This window comes from Pinus tabuliformis, chromosome 1_1 (genome assembly GCF_031772625.1).
Source record: "Pinus tabuliformis cultivar Carrire ecotype Pingquan chromosome 1_1, CPIR1, whole genome shotgun sequence".
Lineage (NCBI taxonomy): Eukaryota > Viridiplantae > Streptophyta > Pinopsida > Pinales > Pinaceae > Pinus > Pinus tabuliformis.
Window position 1 is genome coordinate 634901609 of NC_142297.1, and position 22522 is coordinate 634924130.

Sequence of the window (22522 nt, forward strand, 5' to 3'; positions counted from 1 at the left end):
ACGCATGGGCGATTGCAAGCGATGATGAGTTGAAGCTGACCCTAGCTATAGGTGGAACAACAATGACAATCTAGGACTGGAAAAAGAGGGAGACCAAAGAAAATTGCTACTAAAATTGTCAGTAATGGATTGCATTATCTCTCATATTCGAGAATGTAAATATGCAACAAACATTTGGAAAACTCTCAAGGACCTATACAAGATCAAGAATAGAAATCGCTTGTTGTTTCTAAAGAGCAAGATTCTCTCCATTAAAATGGAGAAGAATGAATCTGAAGCTGTGTTCATCTCTCGTATCAAGGAGCTCAATAATAAGTTGGGTGATATTAGTGAAATAGTCTCAGACATTGATCTGGTCATGATTACCATGAATGATATGACTGACGACTATCAGATGTTTATGACTGGCTTGAATGCAAGATACAAAGCCCCCAAGTTTGAAGAGATGACAGGGATCATAATGTAGTAGGATGAAAAGTGAATGAATCTCAAACCCCATAATTTAGATCTTGCTCTAATGGAAAAGAAGAAGCCCTTCATAGGGACGCCAAATGCAGGACACAAGAGCGGAGGTACGCCATAAAGAAAGTCACCTCCATCTCAAGGTATGTCTTCAATTAGAGCTGATTCAGCAACCAAATGTTTTTATTGTGGTAGAGTTGGTCCTATAGCTATATATTGCCAGGAGAAGACGTTTGATGAGGGTCGACAAAGACACAAGAAGCATGCAAGTCATTTTTCTGATGGAGATCAAAATCAGAATCTCAGACTGTTCATATTTTATTCTGCATTTTCTGCTCAGAATGATGAAGTAGAAACTTGGATTGTAGACTCAGGAGCTTCCACCCACATGACAGGTAACAGGAATTGGTTTGAAAATTTCAAAGAGACCAGCAGTGGAGAAAACATCTATCTTGGTGATGATAAAGGGTACAAACTCAAAGGGTATGGTAATGTCCCTGTCGGTTTCCTGATGGAAATATTAGACATATTCAAAATGTAATGTATGTACCCAGAATCAATAAGAATCTGATCTCCATTGTTATGATAACAGATCAGAATCTTGAGGTAGATTTTTTTAAATATTACTGTGTGATTAAAGATCTGCTAGATCGTATAAAGCCAATTGCATTAGGTATTTTAGTGGGAGGACTATACAAGATGAATGTGGGAAGTGCACCACACCAAGCCTTAATCTCATCAATTATGACTGCATAAGACTTATGGCATCAAAGATTCATCCATATTAATTTCAATGACCTACTGCTACTTTAGAAATGAGGTATGGTTAATGGTCTTCCTACTCTAAATAATGTTCATGTTGATTATGAAGCATGTGGTCTTGTGAAGATTCATGGGGATGAGTTTCCTGTAAATGTAGATAGAAAGAAGAGAGATATACTAGAGCTTGTGCACACTGATTTGTGTGGGCCAATGCCAGCGAGGTCATTGGGAGGTGCCTATTATTTCTTACTATTTATTGATGATTGTACAAGCTTCACCTGGGTATATTTTCTTAGGAAAAAGAGTCATACTTTTGAATACTTTAAAGAGTTCATAAGCATGGTCGAGAATCAGACAGGAAAATTCATCAAGATTCTTCGCTCGGACCAAGGGGGATAATAAAAGGAGGTTGTTTTCATCAAATACTATAAAGACCATGGGATACTGCAACAGTTTACAGTACTCCACACTCCTCAATAGAACGGGGTTGCAGAGAGGAAAAATATAACCCTTGTGGAGTGTGCTCGAAGAATTTTAAAATGTAAGAATCTTTCTAATGGATTTTGGGTTGAAGGAATACATATTGCAGTGTATTTGAAGAATACGAGTCCAACAAAAAGTCTTGATTTAAAACTCCTTTCGAATCTTTACTAGGATTCAATCCTGCAGTAAGTCATTTAAGATTTTTTGGCTCCAAAGCTTTTGCTCATGTTCCAAAGGAGGATATGAAGAAACTAGATTCAAAGGCCATTAAACGCATTCTTGTTGGGTATTGTACAGAGTTTAAGGGTTATAAATTGTTTAATCCCTCTACTCATAAAGTCTTTGCAAGTAGAGATGTAGTATTTCATGAGCAGGTTAATGATGGAAACCATGGGAGTGTCAACGAAGAGTGGAACGGGCCTTTGCTAATGGAAGAAGGGAGTGATGAAACAAGAGAAAACCATGAGTAATGATAACAGCAACAGAAAAAGAAGTGGATGGTACAAATGCAGTTGTGAAGCAAAGTCCACCAAGGGATGATCAGAGCGGCTTTGAAGCCACTCCACCACTCAGGATATTAGGTAGGAAAATTCAGTTTCCAGCAAGATATAGGGAGAATGATTTTATAACTAGTATGTTAAATTTTGTCAAACCCTCTAATTATAAAGAAGAAAGTCAATATAGTGAATGGAGGGCATCCATGGAAGAGTAATATGAATCAATACATAAAAACAAAACTTGGGATCTAGTTGAATTACCTAAAGGAAAACAACCCATAGGTTGAAAATTGATATACAAGCCTAAATTTAAAGCAAATGGGAGTATAGGTAAATATAAAGCTAGGTCGTTTGCAAACGAGTACTCAAAGAAATAAGGTATAGAATATGAGGAAACCTTCTTCCCTATAGCTAAATTAAACACAATCATAATGTTAATTTCTTTAGTTACCAAACATCATTTGATGGTACACTAGCTAGATGTGAAATATGACTTTTTAAATGGGGAATTAAAAGAATAAGTGTATTTAGTGCAATACGAGGGGTTTTTTGAACAGGGGGAAGAACATTTATTCTATAGATTGAAGGAAGCATTTTATGGGCTAAAACAGGCACATAGGTCATGGTATGATAAAATTGATTCATGTTTCCTACAACATAGTTATAAAAGAAGCAAGAATGACCCTAATATGTATACTGTGTTTGACAAAGAGGGGAAAATCGTTTTGATTTCTCTATATGTAGATGATCTTATCATTAAAGGAAACATAGATGAACTCATTTAGGAAATCAAAGAGCAGATGTCATAGGTTTTTGAGATGAAAGACCTTATAGATCTACACTATTGTTTGGGCCTGGAAGTCTGGAGGGATTTTGGCTAGACTTTTCTATCATAGGGTAAGTATGTCAAGAGTTTACTAAAAAAGTTCAAAATGGATCAGTGCAAAGCTGCAGCAGTGCCTTTACATTAAAATACCAAACTTTAGAATGATGATGGTTATAAGGAGGAAAATGCAACACTGTATAGACAATTGGCTGGGAGTCTAATCTACTTGACTACAACTAGGCCGGATTTGGCTTATGCAGTCAGTGTATTGAGCCAATTCATGTCAAAGCATCTTGAAATTATTTGGGTTGCAGTGAAAGGCACCTTAAGGTATCTGCAAGGAACCTTAGACTTTGGTATTATTTATACTAATTCGATTGATGTTAGATTGACAGGTTTCTCAGACTCTGACTAGGCCGAAAATCTAGATGACTGACGATCCATAACAAGTTACGCATTCAACATTCTGTCTGGGGTCATTGCATGGAGCAACAAAAAGCAAAACTAATCCAGATTTAGACAGGAACGCAACAAATTATAGATATAACCATAAATACAGAGATGCAGGAGAGATAATACTTCATTTTCATTAATGCAAAATACTGAAATATGCTTACAAACAGAATGGAAATAAGACTAGCTTGGGCGATGGTAGTTTATCTCTGAGAAGAGATGTGGCAGCTACATGCCTCTAAACTATGTTACAATGAGGCTTGAAGGCCTATTTATTATTGAGAAACAATGGAAAACCCTAAACATCCAAAAACCTAACCCTACTAGATGAAGTGCCAAACTATGGGTCCCGTTTGGGTAAATTAGTACATCAACTTCTTGGGGTCGTAACTTTGGCATACAATCTCGAATCTAAAGATAGACCTAATGACAAGCAAACCATCTAGACACTATCTTTCTCTAAATATGCTTTAATAAACAATAGCAAACAAGTGTTTTTAGGGCCTACCTTAGGTCCAACGCAAGCTTGTGGATGCCCTCGCTCCTTTGGTCCAAATGAGCTCCTTTGTCGTGAATCTGCAAACACAAACAAGGCAAACAAATTAAATAGCATCTGAAAAGCCAATTGCATAAAACATATTTAACATGAAAGTCAAGGAGTCCATGAAACAAATAACATAAGATACTTGTTGAGAAAAATGAGTTTGATTGTATTAATTCAAAAGAAGAAGAACTTTACAACCTTTGCCTTGATGCTGTACAAGCTCCTCCCAGGGTCCAGCAAGAAGTCTTCTCTACTTTGACAAGTTTCACTCACTCCTCAATGAAGCCAAAAAGGTATGTGATCTCTCCTCTTAAGCTCAACTAGGAAGTCTTGATTTCACCAGCATTTACCCTCAAAAATGTTCAGCTTCTAACCTCTTTAGCAACCAGCCCAATGCCTGTATTTATAGTACAATGGAGGGAGGTTACTAGGTCCTCCTTGAAAGGGATAAATCCCTCCTTCAAAGGGATAGCTCCTCTCATCAAGGGATTAGCTCCTTCTCTTTTGGGATGCATGAACCACCTCAGAGCAAACAATCCACGTCAAAATTCCTTCTAGAAACCTCTAGAATTAACCCAAAGTGAGTTTTTTAAGATAAAACTTGCGCCTTTTGACTTTCACAGGGGTCCGCACCTACACCGTTAGGGACAGAGCAGGTAGGTCCGCATTTTTTGTACACAAAAGGTGCGGGACCGCAGGTGACAGTGAGAGAAAGTGCGGAACCAGAGTTACATTGATTTTTAATGTCTTTCTCCCATTTCCAAAGCTTGATTTGAAGAGCTGAGGTCTGAGACTTGCTGAGGAGGACAATACAAGTGATGATAGACCCATACTGACTGCAAATAATCATGGTGACGATATTTTTGTGTAACAGATTTCCCCCTAACGTGTGAAGTTTGTAGTAGGTTAGGATTTCTTATCATTTAGGAAGAGTGAAGTGCTTTATCATTTCGAGGATCATCTTGTGGAAAGCCTGGTTGGAACTTGTAAAAAAATTCAATGTAAGATATATATATGAGATCATATCATCGCGGAGGTAGGAATTCCCATACTCAGACTAAAACTGACTAGAAAACTAACCACTGCTCTGATATAGGAATGATCTTGTAAAACATCACAAGTAAAGACTCATGTGGACACAGTATGGGCGCAGCCATCTGTTTATGAATAGTCCATTATATAATGAATACAAAATTCCTCGCAGCCTGGATTGTGGAAACTAGATCCAGGGTCTTCATTTCTACTTCCCGAAATACTACGATTCTATCCATGCGAATGAATGTGTTGTTGTCGAACATGGTAGAAACCAATTGATTACCAGTCAATGATGTAAACTGTTAACAAGCGTGAGAGAAACCACCAGTGATGTCAATGGCTCTAAAAGTACCCAGTACAATCCATGAGATGCGAATAAATGTGTTGATGTTGAACATGTCACGGAATCCTTTGAACAAAAGTCAATGATGTAAACTATCGTCGAAGGCGAGAAACCTGCCATTGAGGCATGCAGATCTCAAGGTACTGACGGTTCCTTGATCATCTTTCTAGATAATGAGCTGATGTCGATAGAAAGCGATCCGTCGTAGGCAAGCCCAGAACATGAAATCATAGATCAAGTTGAAGAAATTTAGTTGCAAGGACTGACTCAGGGATGGTCAAGATGGATGACAGATATTTTACAGATGAATGGCTTATTGGCAGTGACCTCTTGAACACATAATGACATGACAGATGGCTTGGTGACAATTGACCCAAAGTCAATACCTAGAAACCGGCTGAAGACTTTCAATGTGGTTTAATCAACTGTTAGGCAAAGGATTTCCCAACCCAGGTGAATAAAAGTGTCGTGTTCAAGAGTGGTTACAAAGTATGACAAACAGGCTCATTTTTCTCTCTTTTCCCCCACCATTTCTGGCAAGTACCTCTTTATTTTTGATAAGCTTGAGGAGGATAACATTTGCTTGATTATAAGCTCATCCTTCGGATGAGTCCAACTTAGTTTAAATTCGAACCCTAAGAAGGAGTGGTTCGTTCCTGTTTGTAATTGAACAGGTCCTTTACTGTGAAATTTAACGAGTCCAGTATAGGAGAAACTTGACGTTTTTCAATTTTAGAGAGTCTGAAAAAACTTAAGAAGACTCCAGGGTTGACCTTTTTCGTAAATTTGTGTCCCCCAAGACCGAAAAGCTATAAAATAATACTTGAGAGAACCGCTTGATCTTTTATGACCAAGGAGTACTTTTCGTCATTAGTTCCTTTGACCCGAAAAAGTAAAAAAGCGATCAACAACACGTCATTTTATAACCGATATCGAATTTGAAACGACAAAAATCCGGCAATCTTTTCATGTTTTTTACGGTTGGAAAAGAGTTGTAAGTGGACCATCTTTTAATTCCGTTTTAACGAGTTTAAAATAAACACTCGACAATCTTTTCATGTTTCAGGAGTCAAAAAAGAGCTTAAAGGTGACTCTACATGTTTTTTCGTCGAAAATGATAGATTTCGCCTGAATAATCCTTTATTCTGCACAAAAACGCAAACATTACTCATACTTGTTTGAAATAGATAAAAATGTCGCAAAAATACCTTTTCAAAGTGAAACATAAACAAATTTGCAATTTATTTACTCAAAAAACTTATAAAAAGGGCCTTTGTTAATTCATTTTTACCGTTTGAGTTTGGGTGAGAAAATAGTGCTTTTGCTCAGAAAACTTCCCGTGAAGATTGCGAGAAATCCAACCGTCGGAATCGAACGTCGTCTTCTCCAGGTAATCCACATCATCCCACTCTTCATTTTTAACCGTTTATTTTTTTGTTTTAGTCATTTATTTCATTTTTGGGAGGGTTTTTAGGCACAAAATCCGCGCGCGGGGGCCCGAAGGCTTACCATTGCGGGCCTGCGGACCCCGACTTTTTCTCCATTGGGAAAAAGCCCGGCGTCCGCACCTTCCATGTAGACAAAGTGCGGTCCCCCGCACTGTGTCTAACCCGGAGGGTGCGGTCCCCGTTGCAAGGATTTTTAACCCAAAAATTCTCAAAAATGGACCACACAAAACAATTTCTAGCAATTTAATTTGTCTTTATACTTGATGCAGAGAGTACATCATGCTAGATTGGCGTGAAAGAGAGCATGAGGACGTGGATGTTGCTGCATGGAATTATCAGCCTTCACTTGATGCTTTGAGGGCGTGTGGTTTGTATAAATTCTGGGCCATTCCTGGCATGAGGGCTCAGGTGGATTTCTTACAGTGGTTGGTTGACAGACGGAGCATACAGGACCAGTGCTTCTTCATTGGTGGCCACTAGCTCGAAATCGAGCCGGCGGACATATATTTCTTGACTGGTTTTCCTAAGAGAGGCGAAGACTTGACTCTGTTTGCGGCTAGGCCAGGTGGCCAGTTTGTCGATAGCCTTAGGCTCGAGTACTGCAACAGCCAGGCTAGAGACAAAGGGATAGACATAAAGACCATATCCCGTCCTGAGCTCATGGTGATTGCGTTCACTATCACCAGACTTTGCGAAGCTTCCACATTACATATTGCCACCGGATCCCAGATGCGTATGGCATTTGATTGCTTCCGAGGCACCATCTTCAACTGGTGCGATGCCGTGTTGGTAAATCTGAAAGGCCAACTGACCAGGGCCAAAAACGGACAACTAAAGACCTTTGGTTATGGGGCTTTGGTTGTGAGTTTTGGCCTGGAGAGGGTTCCTATGCTGATCCCACAACACCTTACTGTTGGAGCTGGGCTTCCTCAAGAGCCCAAACTGATGCGATGGGTCGCAGTTATGGCCCGTCACCCAGACGAGAGGACAGAGGTTGCTCAATTCAAACCTGAGTATTTCCAATGGCTGGAAGACTAGGTCTTTTCTATTCAAGACTTCCCTTACGCTGGGATAGATTTTCGTGGTGACCTAGACATGCTCCTTCCACCAGGAGAGCAGTGGGATGAGTGAGGTAAAATCCTTTTCAACATTTTTCTATTTTAATTTTTTTTTTTTTTTTTTTCCATCGTCTCAAAACTGATAGTAAAAAAATTTCAAATACAAATGTGGGCCCACAGTGACCACCTGCTCTCCGGCCTTACAAGAGGAAGCAACCAGCTGCACCCGCACCAGCCCCATAGGACGAATCAGCAGAGGTTTTGGCTGAGTTGGACGGTCATCTCGAGCGCTTGATAGGAGATATTCCTGAGACCACCATAGACGACATTCCTCGTCGACTTCAACGCTATGTGATTGGGGTCCCGGGACCTTTTAGGAGGTTCCTTTGCAACGTGGCTCGTGTAGTGGTTTCTTATAGAGATCATCACCAGTGATAGGATGATCGCCTATTGTGGGCACATGTGACATTTTTGTTTTTTGTACTTATCATTTTTGCCGATCATAAGGTGTTTTTCATCCTATGATCGAGGATGATGTATTTTTTGACACACTCCTATATATATATATCACTATTACCGACTTATCTTGTAAATCATATTATGGAATGGTTTTAAATTTACATGTATGATTATTGCAAATGTCTATTTAACATTCGAGAAGCAATTGCATTTGCTAATGTATTTAAAGATCTTGGAATATGCTGATATTCAATATAATCAAATTCACATTCCAAGAGATGCACTCTCAAAAATAATCTCAATAACACTAAATTTCTAATGGCATACACTCTATTAAGCTGTAATACGACGAGTTCAGAGTCTAACCTCACTATCAAAATCTGAATCCCAAATGAAATAGATTCAGATAATAAATCAATCACTACACTATACTCGGCAATGTTGTTCATTGTTTGACCGAGGCTTACCCCATGCATAGATACTAACTTGTCAGAGGGCGAATAGATAACCCAAGCTGCGGAAGAGATGTTCCGTGTATTACGACAAGCACCATCAACGAAACCAATGTATGTTTGGAGAGGTATCGACATCTGCAATATCAAGAGTAAAACCAAGATAAGAAGGAATAATGACGAAAAACACTCTCTAAGCTAAGCACACTGTTTAAACTAAAACACACCAACTAGAAAGAAAAAACTATCCTAACTAAAAATCTCCATACCCATTCTTTTAAGCATAATACCTCTTCAAGTAAAGGCCATTTCTGGGTTTACCCAAAGAGTCCCCATCAAAGTCTGCCAATTCATAGGCCCCTTTGGCTAGCTTTCGCTTGACAACATAGGGACCATGCCACATAGGAACGAATTTTCCAGCGTCTAATTTATCATTAGCTTGATCATAAACTAAGACTAGATCTCCTTCCGAAAAATTTCGAGGGGTCACATTTCGATCATACTAAGCTTTCATTCGTTTTGCGTGAGTCTCGATTGCCAATGCAGCATCACGTCGATTCTCATCTAATTGAGCCAAGTATAACAAACGCTTTTCCTCTTCGGAAGTGGCTGGAAGTAACTCGATGGCCATTTGCAGTGACGGGATTTCGCATTCAATGGGTAACGCAACTTCCAAACCATAGACTAGTTGGAAAGGAGTGAACCCTGTTGATGTTTTTACTGAAGTTTGGTATGCCCAAAGCGCTGAAAATAGCATGTTGTGCCAATTTGACCGATGAATCCCAATGATTCGTCAGATCATGATGACTAAAACTTTGTTGATGGATTCAACCAGACAATTCGCTTGTGGATAATAAGGGGTTGAACTATCGTGATGTAAACCAAGCTGGCCTGTAAGTTCGGTCATCATAACGTTTCGAAAATGACGCCCATGATCAGTGATTATTGCTTGTGGGACACCAAACCTAGCAATTATATGATTGAACACGAAAATTGCAGCTGTCTTGCTGTCTGCCTCAAATGTAGGCATCGCCTCGGCCCACTTAGTAAAATAATCTACCGCAAGGATGATATACGCATGCCGCTCGACCAAGTGAGGGTTACATGTAATAAAATCGATACCCCATTTGTCAAAAGGACTAACGGAAATTATAGGGTGGAGAGGAGCAGGTCGAGCGTGCGTCTTACGATAAAAAATCTGGCAGTTGTGGCATTTTCGGACCACCGTAATACAATCTTTAAATAAAGATAGCCAGAAGTAGCCAACACGCAATATCTTTTGGGCTGTGGCAAACCCAGACATATGACCGCCACACGCTCCAGAGTGACAGTCATTTAGAACCCTTTTAGCTTCCTCGTGAGTTAAGCAACGTCGAAAAACAAAATCCGGCCCACGCTGATAAAGAGTATCTCCAATAATCCTGAATTGTTGGGAGGGGAAACGAATCTTTCGACGTTCTGACCTTGAAATTTCTAACCGAAAGGATTGGGTCTGGAGATAAACAATGATATCCCCATACCACAGATCTAAAGTGTTGATTAGAAAAAGGGATTCATCTGCAATGGGCTCCTCCGCCACAGTTTCCGTGTCAGCACGTGGGAAGTCACACATTAACTCCGCAAAAACTAAGGATTTCTTAGACTTAGATTTCTCAAATTCCAAGTCGAACTCCTGCAGGATAACGATCCATTTAGAGTACTTGCTCCCTAGCAATTTCTTGGTCAAAATGTAGATCATAGGGTTGCAATCCGAAATTACCGTAGTTTTACGTAGTAGAATGTAATGATGAAAATGTTGGACAACTTGAACAGCTGCCAATGCCAATTTCTCCACATGTGAGTATTTTAGCTCAGTTGGATTTAAAGTTTGACTAAGGTAATATATCACATGTTCAGTTCCGAATTCATGTTCCTGAACTAAAACCATTCCAATGGTGGAATGGGAGGCGGTGAGATAGAAGAAGTAATCCTGGTTGTAGTTGGGAGGATGCAGCAACGGCGCATGGGTCAATGCGTGTTTGAGTGCATCAAAAGATTTCTGAGCTATCTCATCCCAATAGAATGGAGCATTTTGCTTCAACAACCGGGTAAAACCCTTTGTGACCTCGGCGTAGTTAGGAATGAATCGTCGTAAAAAGTTTGCTTTCCCTTGCAAACTTTGGAGTTGGTGAATACTCGAAGGAGGAGGCAAATTGATGATAGCTTCGACCTTCGAGGGATCAACGAGAATGACGGCTTTCGAAACTACAAACCCCAGCAATCGACCCATTTCTATACAGAAGACACATTTGTGTGGGTTCAACTGAATATGATAATGGCTACACCTCATAAATATTGCTCGTAAATGGACGAGGTGATCATCTCAATGTAATGAATGAGCAGGCAAGTCATCGAGATAGGGTTGCACAATGTGCTTGATGTCATGAAACGCATAAGACATCACCCTTTGAAAAGTTGCTTCAGCATTCTTAAGCCCAAAAGGTAACTTGCAATAAGCAAATGTCCCCCATAGACAAATGAAAGCCGTTTTTGGTTGATCGGCATGTAGAGTATTGATTTGATTGTATCCAGAAAAACCGTCCATGAAGGAGAATATTTCGCTGTCGGCACAATCATCAATGATTTGATCGATATAGGGAGTTGGGTAATTGTCCTTTGGATAGGTTCGATTAATATCCCTATATTCGATGCATATTCTTATTGTTCCCTGCTTTTTGTTAACCGGAACAATATTTGATACCCAATCCGTTAACAGGATCGGATAAATGAAACCTGCCTTCAATAATTTTTCAACTTCTGCTTTAATTGTAGCAGCTTTTCGTGGGTGAATCTGACGCAAATGTTGCCGGACGGGTTTAGTGTCCGGGTAAGTCTTGATCTCATGAACAATAGTCGCGAGATCAATTCCTGGCATTTCCTCATAGGACCAGGCAAACACGTCGCGAAATTCTTGAAATAGGGCCTTATATAGTTGAATTTCATCATCTGTACACGAGGCACCTATATGAATGTTCTCAACAATTCCGGGCTTAACCGAAATGTCAATAGGAATAGTTTGAGAGATGTTTCCCAAATTTAACTCTGAATCGGGATGTTTCATTGGATTCTGAGGTTCCTTGACATATTTAGTTGTAAAAATTGATGAGAAATCATTTTCAAAACGATCATCCTCAGGTAAAAACGAAGATCTGTGATGGAGATCTTCCCATGGTAAATCATCTACACATAGGATTTCACGAATTTGCTCATCAGAGTGAACAAGTTCAGAAAACGTAGTTAAATCCGAGGTTGATGTGAAAAGTGATTCCTCACGGACCACATTCATTAAGTCATTTTTGGTTGAACATGGGTCGGCAAACGACTGCACGACTTCATAGGCAATTTCATATGGACTCAAAGGCATGACATTACCAAATGAGTCTATCTCAGATTCAGAAGGGACAATCCAAGGATCATCGTAAATAAAGCTGTCTGATGTAATCATATGAATGGTTGCAAATGAAGATGATGCGTTGATTGGAGGAAAAGGAAAAGTTCCCAGTAAATCGGCATCTTTAACTAGTCCTACTCCAACACCCTTATATGGGATAGTTGTTTTACCAACATGTTGAATACTCTCCGAAGAGGCTGGGTCAGATGAAAAGTAAGCCAGCTAGTCTATTGTTACGATCTTTCCATTATGTGCAAACTTTATTACTCGAAAGACCGATGAAACGACCACTGTCATAGCGTAAGACCAACTTTGACCCAAGAGAAGGTTGTAATCTAGAGGGGCATCAACCACCTCCACATCTAGACTAACGGTTTTTCCTTCAACCCCTATAGGCAAATCTTGTAGAGTGCCAAAAGGATGAAACCCACGGCCATCAAAGGCCTTTAGAATCATCGGGGATTGATTTAGCGAAGGAGAACCAAGCGATCTCCAACACTGTATCGACATAATACACGTTGAGGCTCCCTCATTAATTACAGTCCGATGAATAGGCCTGTTTTTTACTATCACTGGTATCTGGAAGGCCATTTGATGAGGCAAACGCAGTGTACTATTTTCTAGATCGAAAATTATTAGGTTCGGGTCCTCAACGTCAACAGCTCCTATAGCCGACAAAAGTAATTTACGTTGTGCTAGACATGATTGCAACACTTCCAAAGTTGACATTGTTGAGGGTGAAACAACTAAATCCTCAACAATGTTATAATTCTGAGCCGCTCTCACATGTGGATTGAAAGCTGACTTTCGAAGTATACCCTTGGCGGGCGGTTTGATTACCAAGTCTGGATTAGGTTTCTCGATCTGTAGTGGATCGGAACTGGGAGCTGAGGTTGATGGATTAGAATGAGAAGATTCTGCTTCTTTACCATCAATAGGAATTTTACTACCATAACCTTGCCATCGAGTCGCAATCCTAACATGGGACATCATCAGTATGGGTTCTTCATTGTCATTCAAGGATGAACCTATCATCTTACTGTCTTGATCCGGAAAAGGATCCTTCAAAACAGCAGGAGTTTGGGAACCCTTGACAATCTTCGCAACCTCTGCACGATGAGGGCAGTCTCTTGTAAAATGTTCATCGTCACAAGTGAGACAAGGATAACGAGGTTTGTGCTTTTCATCATTGGATTCCGCCTTTTCAGGTTTCTCCTTTGAACTTTTGTCCGTTTTATTCTTCTTCTTTCCTTTCTTCTTCCCACCAGATTTTGATTTGGCTGTAGATGAATCTAAAACATGAATATCGGTGGAGATCTCTATAGAAGAATATCCTGTTAGGGAATCAGGCAAAGTTATGATAGGCGAAGAATTATTGGAAGACTTCTTCTTACTTTTAGTGTTAACCGTGCCAATCATACCATCGGCGGCATGCGATCCCGAAAGAGCTGCAGTGATTTGAATTTGCTTGGGAAGATCAGGGATTTTTTCGTGTAACGTACTGGACTGAGTATAGACCAAGTCAAGATACTGTGCTTGAGAAATTACTTGCTCCTTAGTAACAACTCCAGCTTTAGCAACATCTTTAGTGATCTTTGGCAACAAAGATTTTACAAACCACTCGGCCAAGATCTGAACCAGAATAAATACCTTCACTAAACGCCGTCGACGTCTCCACTCATGAATATGATCTGAAATGTAAGTGGATGTCGATTGTTTTAGCGAAGTTAACAATTCCATGCCATTGTCATATCGGACTGGCAACTGAAAATGAGTTAAAAACGATGTAGCTAACTGACTAAAATTATAAAAAGTGCCTCGTGGTAACTCAATGTACCACTTGGCCGCGAGACCAATTAGAGTGCGCTGGAAAAGTCTAAGATGGATTGAATCATCTGTAATGGAGTTAGACGCACACTAGAGGTGGTAAGTCATCCCATGGTTCGACGGGTCCTCTCCTGATTTACCTTCGAACTTGGGAATGTCACTGGGCAACTTATTCGGCATTGGCGGCCAAAACGGAAGATAATTAATGGGATCGTTCATTAGGCGCGACAAGTTAGGTAAGTCCAAAGTTGCGATAAACGGTAATTGCCAATTAGGATCCCTAAAACGCTGGTTCATGAGACCAGCCCCAGGAGGAGGATATCCAGGATAACTAGGAATATGAATCGCGTTCGGGATATTGTATCCTCCCAGAAAACCAGGATTAACTGGACCGTAATGGGGTTTTTGAGGTTGTTGATAAGTTTACCCAGGGTACGGTTGATACTGATAAACTAGCTGCTGCACAGTAGGACCGGATTGGTACTGTCCCTGGCACGGTTGATAAGTGAATTGTGGTTGACTTGTGACAACCGTACTTAAACCAGGTTGTCCTACAGGCATCTGAACCAAAGTTTGAATCGTAGATCCAGACAGTGGTAAAGATGTCTTAGGAGTAGATATAGGAATAGTAGAAACCGGAGCTGTCGATACTCCAGAAGTAGGTGGGGTAGATTGAACAGATGTTGCGGCAGTTGTAGCAGTCGTTTGAGGCGTAGTACGCGGTGTACTAGGCCCAGGCTGAGAAACAACCGAAGGTATAGAAGTTTGAATGTTAGACTGGATTGGTTGCTGGGGTGGACCATAAACTAAGGGTTGTCAAGTTTGAGATGACAACTGTACACTTGGCTGTAATACCTGCTGAGCTTGCGATGGATCCCACAATATATTCATTCCGGGGTACTGACCCATAACTGATTGAGAAAACTGAGGACCATAACTGGATTGAGGGTAGGATTGATAATTGAAAGGTACATTTCATGTTCCTTGAACATACGTTTGACCGGAGGTGGTTGGAAACCTTGGTTCAAGTATTGACCTTGGGGTTGATACCCTTGAGGCACATACTGATACTGAGGTTGACCTTGAGGTATAAATTGATACTGGGGTTGACCTTGGGGTACATATTGAGTCTGGGGTTGACCTTGAGGAACGTACTGTCCCATAGGTATGTACTGTCCTTGAGGTTTCCCCGCAGATGCAAACTGTGTAACTTGAGGTTGCCCCCCAGGCGTTAATTGAGGCTACCCCCCAGGTGGTAACTGACCACCTTGAGGTTGAGGATTGGGAATAGAACTTGACATCATGAGAATGTCTTCTACGCTCAATGGCTTAGTACCATTGTTTCCAGTTAGTAACCCTTGCTCAATGGGTTGAGGAGATGCTCCCGAAAAAGTACCAGAAGTGACTGATACCTAGAGGGAACAGAAGGACCGCTATACAAAAAGGATTTGGGTGATTGAGTAAACATGGATGACTATCCTGACATATTTACGGGAGTATAAAAACCTCTAGGTGTTGGGTGATAAGGAGCACGAGGTGGTGAAAAACTTAACCCTGGGTTTTCTAAGAAATTAGTCAAAGAAAGATACCAAGAACTACTCCTAGGTGGACTGTAAAAAATTGATTCACGCTCCCTTAGTTCAATAATAGGTTTATTTTTAGGGATAGGGATGCCTACTTCTTCTTCTGGAGCAAGTTCTTCAATAGCAATAAGTCCAGAAGGAAGATCTTGGGTGATTACTCTTTCTACCCTAGGTGAACCAGGACCACTAGAAGTTGGAGAAACAAACCCCGATGTCGGAGTAGCAGCAAATTCACTTTCAGGCTCGGATATTTCAGGTTCCTCACCTATATCACTAGTAGATGAAAAGCTACCAGCAATTTCGGAAACAGACATTGACTGTGGATTATAATCTGCTACTAACGGTTGAAAATTAGGATGTACTATCAAAGAAGATTCTCCTTCCTCAGGTGACCCTACTCTACTGTCTCTAGGAGTTACGAGGACTTTCAAACCTTCAAGCTAGCTTGGTACTTCCTCAGGAGGTTGGCCCCGAAGTCTACGGGACTTCCTCAGTAACTCAGCCACATTTACAAACTGAGGAGACTGGCCCCGAAGTCTACGGGACTGTCTTGGTAATTCAGCTACAGTTGAAAACTTTTAACTACTTCACACGCAAACAAAGTAAAATATCAATGAAAAGCACCTAAAGTCTCTAAAGAACCAAACAAATTTGAATCACACGGCTAAAGAATCTAGGAGACCAAACACAGACAAACAGTAACTTTCTAGACTGAAAACACTAGTTGGTGATGAAATCCAACGTCGCAGAGTTTAATACAGAAATGGCGGTTGGAACAGTTACCCTGACAACCTACTTAATGGATAGACTGGCACAAGTTCCTCCACTTAACCGTCTCGAGTGAAGTGAACCCCCCAGAAAATCCAAGGAGTCTAGCCGACGTCTACTCCAGGTACAGTGGGATCTTCCCACCACTGTCACCTCAGGAAGAGTCCTAAAGAATATGGCCACTAAGGTTACCAACTGAGACAAATATACCTGGGGGAACAGTCTACGATCCGATACGCACGCAAGGGCAGAGTAGCAAGCTCAATCCCCTTGAAGGCTCCTTGACATAATCCAAGATTTACCAACAAGTGACCCCAGGCTCCTCGACAATGGTTAATCCGAGGTTTACCATTTTTAATACGTGAATATCTGGCATCGTTCCCAATGAGGAAGGATTGATTCCCACACTGGCTCGGACACGATCTCGTGCTTCTCCTTTAAGAGGAGCTTTCCCAGAGCATAGATGCAACAATTGGATTTTTTCCCTACCAAAAGATACAACTACTTGTTTGTTTTTACTGTCTTGGAGAGTTAATTACTCTCCTACTCCAAGACACTAGCCTAAGCTAAGTTGGTGTATCAAAGCCCTAGAAATAAAAATGTTACTAGGTGAATTTTACTTTAAGCGTTAATTTTTTTGGTTTTTGTTTAAGTCAAAAGGTGCGGAGATGAAACTCGTGGTATGAAGACTCGACTCAAAATCACTAAAAATGCACCTAACATGATCTAAACAATCTTTTTCTCTTCGATGAACTTCTAAACTAAGAAAGAGTTTGAGAATGCAAATACTTTGTAAACACAAATCTTTCTCAATTCAACAAATTAAAAGAAGAGTTTTTGTCCTTTTCCAATGCACTCAAAACGAGACAACTAGTTATTTCACAAAAATTTCCCTTTTTTGTTTCAAAGCACTCAATCACTACAAAACGAACTTTTTTCAAAAGAGATTTTTATATTTTTTAATAAAACACTCAAAACTATGAAAATGACTAACTTTGAGATCTAAAAATTATAAAAATCTATTTGAAGTCAAAGCCTACTAAAAGTATTTTTTAAGGATGTTCTACTTAGCTAGATGTAAGCTAAGGACCAATTGATGCAGAATCACAAATAAGTCAAGAACAACCAATTATGTTTTCTTTTTGAAAATGAAAATCCAAACTCTCAAACACAAGCTTTTCGAAATTTTGTAAAGAGAAAACTCAAAGCAGATTCCTCAAACAAGGGGAGATTTCATAAATGGTCAGACTCATAAGAAGGATGGTAGACACTAAGGTTATCTGAAGTCTCTACAGCTTCTAAGCTCAGAGCCACTACACAACCAAAATGAAAAACAAACCCAACAAGCAAAACTCCTAGGAATTTCACTTAAAACCCTAACACTAATGAAATCAATCTAAGGAAAGCTTCTGACAAGTTATATGCAGGTCTGGGCAGTGGATAAGAATTTCTAAACAAGCACTAAGCTGACTAACAGAGGAAATCTTAGGGTTTTTCAAAATTTTGACAGGGTCCGCAGGCCCACAGTTGGCACAGGTGCGGTCCCGCTCTGTGCTAAAAGCCAAGCTGCAGGTAGGTACGCACTGTGTCAAACAGCTAGGGTGTGGTCCTCTCCCAAAGCTATGAAAAACGAAAAATAACCCTGGATCTACAAACTCTACCCAATTCTACACACAACAAGCCAAAAGCAGAAACAAAAACACAGTTTCTCAGGTCAAAGTAAAAACAAGGAGAACAATCAAATCCCCAGTGGAGTCTCCATTTTGTCACATGGAATAAGTCGATCTTGCAGACAAGATAGACCTTCCTAGAATCTAAAGAAGACCTAATGACAGGAAAACCAACCAAACACTATCTTTCTCTAAATATGCTTTAATAAACAATAGCAAACAAGTGTTTTTAGGGCCTACCTTAGGTCCAACGCAAGCTTTTGGATGCCCTCGCTCCTTCGGTCCAAATGAGCTCCTTTGTCGCGAATCTGCAAACACAAACAAGGCAAACAAATTAAATAGCACCTGAAAAGCCAATTGCATAAAACATATTTAACATGAAAGTCAAGGAGTCCATGAAACAAATAACATAAGATACTTGTTGAGAAAAATGAGTTTGATTATATTAATTCAAAAGAAGAATAACTTTACAATCTTTGTCTTGACGCTGTACAAACTCCTCCTAGGGTCCAACAAGAAGTCTCCTCTACTTTGACAAGTTTCACTCACTCCCCAATGAAGCCAAAAAGGTATGTGATCTCTCCTCTTAAGCTCAACTAGGAAGTCTTGATTTCCCCAGCATTTACCCTAAAAAATGTTCAACTTCTAACCTCTTTAGCAACCAGCCCAATGCCCGTATTCATTGTGCAATGGAGGGAGGTTACTAGGTCCTCCTTGAAAGGGATAAATCCCTCCTTCAAAGGGATAGCTCCTCCCATCAAGGGATTAGCTCCTTCTCTTTTGGGATGCATGAACCACCTCAGAGTGAACAATCCACGTCAAAATTCCTTCTAGAAACCTCTAGAATTAACCCAAAGTGAGTTTTTTAAGATAAAACTTGTGCATTTTGACTTTCACAAGGGTCCACACCTACACCGTTAGGGACAGAGCAGGCAGGTCCACAGTTTTTGTACACAGAAGGTGCGGTACCGCAGGTGACAGTGAGAGAAAGTGTGGAACTAGAGTTACATTGAATTTTAATGTCTTTCTCCCATTTCCAAAGCTTGATTTGAAGAGCTAAGGTCTGAGACTTGCTTAGGAGGACAGTACAAGTGATGATAGACCCATACTGACTGCAAATAATCATGGTGACGATATTTTTGTGTAACAGTGGGGGTCCAAGTGGAATAGGTGGGTGGCCACCAATATCCTCCTGGATCATTCCTCCCCCCTTAGGAAGCAATGGTCCCCATTGCGTTGAGTTCCTCCATGAGATGAGGAAACTTCTGCTGAACTTGGTCCCACATGAGCCACTTTCCCTAGTGAAGTAGTTGGCCTACTTTGACAACTCGATATAGTTGGATCCTTTGTTGTTGGGTGTTATTGATATGCGTGTCCATGTTTCAACCAGTTGTGGAATTCTCCATGAAATTTGGATTTAAATCTGTAGGTGTGAGCTATTCTGCAATGTTTGATGCGTCCAACAATGGTGGGAAGTATGGTCGAGGGCAGTCCACATTGAACACTCGGTGCAGGCCAAGGAATGGGGGAATGCTGAGCTCAAATGCATTATCTCCCATAGCCTTGGTAATGATGTAAGGACCATATCAGAGTGGTTTGATTTTCAAATAGGCTCTAGTAAGGCGTTCCTTTTGCAAATTCAACTAGACTTTGTCGCCCACCTGAAACTTGTGTGACACCCAATGTTGAGCATTTCACTGCTTATACTTGGCATTTGATTTCTCTAGAGTGTCATGGACTTGCTGGCAAATATGTTGGCTGTGCTTAATGAAGTTGTTTGCCTTATCGGCTTCTAACTGGACATGAGTCGAATATGCTTGAGTAGTTGCAAATGGTATAGCCACATGAATGGGACATAATGGCTGGAATCCCAAGCCCACCTGAAAAGGGTTGTGGCCAGTCGAGTTGTCGAGATCCCGATTATAGTTGTGTTGGACATAGGGGATGCTCTCATCCCATTTACATGGATGCTTTGAGTTGTACATGCACAAAATGCGTACGATCATCCTATTGACGACCTCTGTCTAGCCATCAGTTTGGGGATAGAAAGCATTGGACTTAGTGAGCTTGGTGTCCAACTTCAACGAGAGACTGGACCAAAATGTACAAAGGAACCTGTTGTCCCGATCTAATATGATAGACTGTGGGATCCCAAAGTGTACCCACACTCGTTCAAAGAAGAGTTTAGCAGTGGATTCTGATGTGATATCCTTCTTTCAGGCTGTCATAATAGCCATCTCCGAGAATTTATCGACGAACACAAAAACACAGTCATTGCCATACTTAGTAGAAGGAAGGACCAACATGTAATCCATGAATATGGATTCCCAAGGTTGACTAGGGTTAGGCAGCGGAGTATAGAGGCCTTTCTTCTTGATGGTTAGTTTGGAAATGGCACGGGCAGTGTAGGATCTATTGTACTTCCCGACATCCTGTCGAAGATTCAGCCAATAGAAATATTTATGCAGTAGTGCCACTGTTTTCTTGACCCCAAAATTCCCAATGGCTTGAATGTAGTGCACTTCCGAAATCATCTTGGCTCGCTCGCCTGAAGGACCACAAAGGTGTCCCAGGTGGCATAGAAGGGCATCGTAGAGATGAAAATCTGGAACATGCTGACCCTCCAAGAGCATATGGTATGTGTGGCCGAATTCTGGCTCGCTTTTGTAGAGAAGTTGCCAATCAGAAGTCTTATTCCCACAAGAGTTGAGCACAGTGGTTAATGCCATGACCGATGGTCGACTGAGGCATTCTGCAACATTATTGGTGCTACCCTTCTTATACTTGATATTCAAATGGAACTGCTGCAGGTATGTGGACCACTTTTGAGGGCGATCATTCTGCAACTTCCCTTGCATCTGTATGAACTACAGGGGCCGGTGGTTTGTGTGGATGATTGTTTCCTTCCCTAAAATGTAATGCTTCCATTGTCGACATGCATGCACAATGGAACACATATCATTTTCCTAAGTGGGATACTTCCAGACTCTGTTTGAAAGTGTCTCATTGTGATATGCCACTGGATGCCCCTGTTGAGTAAGGACTACCCCAATACCATAGTCAGAGGCATCTGTCTCGATCTCAAATGGCTATTGCAAGTATAGTAAAGTGAGCGTTGGTGCAGAGAAGAGGTGATATTTCAATTCTGCAAATTCCTTCTGTAGAGATTTAGACCAAAATAAATTTTCTTTCGCTCCTCCCTTGGTGACTTGACTCAAGGACCAAGTGATATGAGAGAATCCTAACACGAACCTACGGTAGAAATTATCAAGACCCAGAAAGCTACGGAGCTCTGTCATAGTGGTTGGGGCTAGCCAATCCTGAATGACTTGGATCTTGGCTGGATCCACATGCACCCCTCGTTCATCAATAATGTATCCTAGATACTACACCTCAGTCATACCAAAAGTGTATTTCTCCAAATTGGCACAAAACTTGTGTTGCCGTAGTGTATGGAGAACCTGTCGGATGTGGTGGAGGTGCTCTTTCCAACTCTGGCTGAAGATCAGGATGTCATCCAAGTATACCACTAAAAATGAGTTGGTTAATGACCGCAAGATGTGATCCATCAGCCTCGTGAAAGTTTCATGAGCATTCGTCAACCCAAAAGGCATAGCCAACCATTCGAAAAGCCCCTCCTTAGCTTTGAAGGTAGTCTTCCACACATCGGAGGGTTTGATTAGTACCTAGTGATATCCAGACTTTAAGTCAATCTTGCTTAAATATTTTCCCTCGTTGAGTTGGTCCAGAAGGTCATCAATCCATGGGATTGGGTACCTATTCTGAATAGTGATCTCATTCAGCGCCCGATAGTCCATACAGAGTCTCCAAGTCCCATCCTTCTTCTGCACCAACACGATTGGGCTCCCACAGGGCGATGAACTCGGCTAGATGTGACCTTTCTGCAACAGCTCCTGAATTTGCCTCTTGATTTCTTCATTCTCTAGAACGGATTGTTAATAGATTGGTCCATTAGGAAATGACGCACTTGGGGTCAGATGATGGAGTGCTTGACCTAAGAGTGCAGAGGCACCCTAGTGGGGGAGGTGAAGATGTCCTCGTACTCCTCCATGACCTTCTCCATCTGCTGTTGTTGTGCTGAGGGGCCCTATCTGGATGTTGTGGCCACCATATTCTTCTTTCCCTAAGGGCGTATCATCAGGAAAAATAAATTCCCGGTTTTGGAAACGGGCTTACGACATTATTTTTCAGTAACCAAAGAGATGGTGGTAGGCGGTGCTACATTCGGTATCCTGTAGAACTTATTTCCCAAAGTAGCAATAACATCGTGAGGCCTTGAATCATACACAACATGTTGCTTCCACAAGTATGGTTCGCCTAATAATACATCACAAACATCAAGGGGAGTAACGTCACATAATAACTCATCGGTGAAGGGCTTGATGTTTTATGGAAGGCGAC